The sequence below is a fragment of the Orycteropus afer genome, unplaced genomic scaffold (assembly GCF_000298275.1).
Source record: "Orycteropus afer afer isolate SDZICR_OR568_19922 unplaced genomic scaffold, OryAfe1.0 scaffold00037, whole genome shotgun sequence".
Lineage (NCBI taxonomy): Eukaryota > Metazoa > Chordata > Mammalia > Tubulidentata > Orycteropodidae > Orycteropus > Orycteropus afer.
In genome coordinates this window covers 2,380,014-2,383,699 of record NW_006921624.1, presented here as the reverse complement: position 1 = coordinate 2,383,699, position 3,686 = coordinate 2,380,014, and the positions used below count along the sequence as shown (strand labels likewise).

At 42.5% G+C, this 3,686-nt stretch overlaps 1 pseudogene; it reads left to right on the top strand.

Moving 5' to 3' along the window:
* Positions 1-2,174: 2,174 nt before the first annotated feature.
* LOC103193507 overlaps positions 2,175-3,686 on the top strand; it is a 3,317-nt pseudogene continuing 1,805 nt past the window's right edge.

Below are 3,686 nucleotides of genomic sequence, written 5' to 3'. Positions count from 1 at the left end.
CACCCCTAGGGAAACTCCCCTTGGGCAGACTGGCCACTCAGAACACAGTCATCTGATCCCATCATGGGAACAACCACAAAGAACTGGGGTCCAGCCAAGTTGACACACAGCTCCAACTATCACACATATACTAACAACAATGGGGAAAACAAAAAAGCGAATCCATAGAAAGAGTAGCTACTGGAGCTGTTTATATATAACCAAACATCTCATGAGATTTGGTTTCATTTGGACGTTTAAGGCCATGATTTCATGGAACATCTCAGTTAATTGGCGTAACAATGAGTTTAGTGCTTCAGTTCTACCTCTTAGTTTGTTACATAGTGCCTGTGCTTTAAAATCTTGCAAGGGGTCATCCAAGGCACAATCCAAACCAAACCTAACTCACTGCCATTGAGTCAGATCTGACTCATAGTGACCCCTCCTTGGTTTCTGAGGCAGTATCACTATGGAAGTAGATTGCTCAAACTTCCTTCCAAGGAGTGGCTGGTGAGTTTGAACTACAAGTCTTTTGGTTAGCAGTCAAATGCTTTAGGCACTGATTGGTCTCTATTTGCCTGGAGGGAGCTCTGGTGGCATAGTGCCTAAGGCATTTGACTGCTGACCAGAAGGCTGGTGGTTCAAACCCACCAGTCACTGCTCAGAAGGAAGACTGGGCAATCTACTTCTGTAGAGATACTGCTTCAGAAACCCAAGGAGGGGTCACTATGAGTCAGAATTGACTTGACATCAGGAAAGGAGAGTTAGCAATAAGAGGAGGAAATGGATTGCATGGCTAATTGCACCAATGAACAACTGCCTCCTTTGCCATACAATCAGAAGAACTGGGTGGTGCCCAGCCATTACTGCTGAACAATTTTGATCAAAGATTATATAGAAGATCCCTGATCAAAGCAGGAAAATGCATAATTGAATTTCAGATTCTCATGGACTCCACACTTTTTGGAGTCATGGAGGCTAGATGAATCCCTGACATTATACTGATTATCCCTGAGATAATCTTTAAATATTAAAACCCCAAACCATGAAGTCTTCTTAAGACCAGATAATAGTTTAGCTTAACAGTGGTTTAGTTTTTTTTGAGCATTATGCTTTTTTAAGAGCTACCTGTACGGGATCAAACTGACAACAACAACTCAAAAAATTAGGCAGTTCATGGGGAAGTGAGTTTATGTTAAAGTGGGGAGGAATAACTAAGAAAAGGAGGGTAAGCATAGTTACACAACTCAAAGAAGGTAATGAATGCTACTGACTTGTACATGTAGAATCTGTTGAATTGGTATATATTTTGCTGTGTGTATTCCCAACAACAAAACAAGTAAAATTAAAAACAGAAAACATATGCAATATACTCTGACACCTGTGGGATCACCATGATTTGGAATGTACTCAATGAGCACTTATCCTAATGGTGTATGTATGTATTTAATAATATATGTATTTCCTAGCTCCACTAGGTGAGGTGGTTAAGAAGTCTTAGCAGCACTTAGTACATCTAATAATTAATTTGCTTATTGTGGTGGTTACATTTGTGTGTCAGCTTGGCTGGGCCTGGTTGAGTGGTTGGGCAGCTGAATGTAGTTATTCCCCAGGGTGAGATTGGTAATTAACTCCATGGTGGAATCTATTGGAGCAGCTTTGGGTATGTGGTCTGCATCCCATATATAAGAAACAGCTTTGGAAATGGTCTCCAGCTTGTGGCACATGTGGATCTGGCATGTAGCTGTTGTTGTTGTTCAATAGCCTGCCATGTTCCATCAACTTTGGGACTTACAATGGACTTGAATTAATGGCCTGCCATGTGGTTTGGTAACATTGAGACCTTGCTATTTTATTTATTGACCTTGGGTTTGTTATCTTCAGCAGCCAGTAGCTGCTTGAGTAAAGAGATGCCTCCAGCTTCAGTGGGCTGGGAACAAGAGGGAGAGCTAAAGCCCAAGGTCAAAGGGCTTTCACACAGCCCCTAGGGCCTGGCACTTTGAACTTGGATTTAAAGCCTCCACACTGTGAGAGAATGAACTCCTGTTTGTTCAAGCATCCCATTTGTGGTATATATTCTTGTCAGAGTGGCACTAGTTAACCAGAACACTTATTAAACACCATTCTCCTCTAAAAGAACCTGAAATTACTTATCAAAATGGTTGATTGCAAGGCAGGGTCCAAGAAATGACAAGATGAGCCAGGAAAGCTTTGCTGAGCCACAAGGTAAAGAAATACTCACTGAACCATGGGGCCACAGGAGGCAGCTCTAGGGCTCCCACCAGCCAAATCTCATACCATTTGACCTTCGAATGAATAACAACAGCAAAATATTATACCTCAGAGAATAAGTAAGACTCCATGAGTCCATGAAGATGTCAATGAATCAATGAAGAAATAAACAAAAGGGGAGATGGGAAACTTCCTTCTCACAGGAGAATCCACCTAATAAATGTAGAAGGAATTATGGCCTTAGAAAATCGTCATTTGGCCATAACAATTGCTATAATTTTTTCAAGCAAGAATCAATTATGGATGTTATATATAGTGGGTGAAATTTCACTAAGAAAAAGCATGTTTATATAGTCTCAAAATGCCTACCCAAGTGATACTTACAGATGAAAAAAAAAGTAAAAATACTAACCTTAGTGTACAGAAGCTGGTTAACACAGCCTTAGTTAACTGATAAAGTTTAAGATTATCGGTATCTGGAAAAATTGATATCATATTTCCTTTTGATAATATGCACTGTGTTATTTTTGCCAAAGATCTGAAGCCTGAGTCTTAGATACATACTATTGCAACTACTAGTAAAACAAACCTGATACAGTGTTAACTTTCAGTCAGTCTGAGTGAATGGTATACAGCAATTATTTGTATCATTTTTAACAACCTTTCTGTGACTCTGATATCCTTTCAAAATGAAAAATTTAAGTAAATTCTGCCTCCTTTCTAGAACCTTGACCATGAGAAGAAAGAAGTCCCAGGTGTCCCTGACATCAGGACGCTGTCCCCTGTGATCCCCTGTGGTTCAGCCTCTCCGGCTCCCAGACACACTGCTTCCCAAAGGGCAGTTAGAAATTGACCAATCATCCCATGAAGGCTCCTCCCTTAGCTGGAAGCTTGGGGAGAGTTCTCTCAACCCTCTTCCTGGTAATTAAAACAGCTCTTTCCTCCTTGTTCTGGAGCCAGCTAAGGAACGTAAAAGTCTGCAGAAGCACAGGTGTCTGCTCAGAGATCTGGTTACAAGTCTCCTCGACAGAAGCTGAGGATGTGGGCAGCAGTCTGATCAGGTGTCTGAGTCACCACCACCAAGCACAGGTCAGAGGGACTGGAACGCTCCCCTTGGCAATGCAACTGTCCATGAGCATGTGGGGTTTTGGATGTGTGACTTTGTATTCATGGGTGTGTGCATTGTGCGTGTTTGTGTAGGTGCTGTGTGATAGTTGTGTATACTATGTATACTGTGTTTCATAGCCTGATTCTTTTTCTGAGTTAGACTCTTCTGGGCCCTGCCTGAGCATGTGTAGATCGAGTTACCGGGCTCCTGAGGGTGTGTTTGAGGGACTCCTACTAAGTGCCTGTGACCTTCAATATCTGCCTCCCTGTGGATGAGGGGCCTGCACCCCCCACGTGCGTCACAGCTGAGTGGACGAGAGCTCAGCGTCCGGACCAGGAGTGCTGTGCTCCACCGCCTGGAGAAGAAG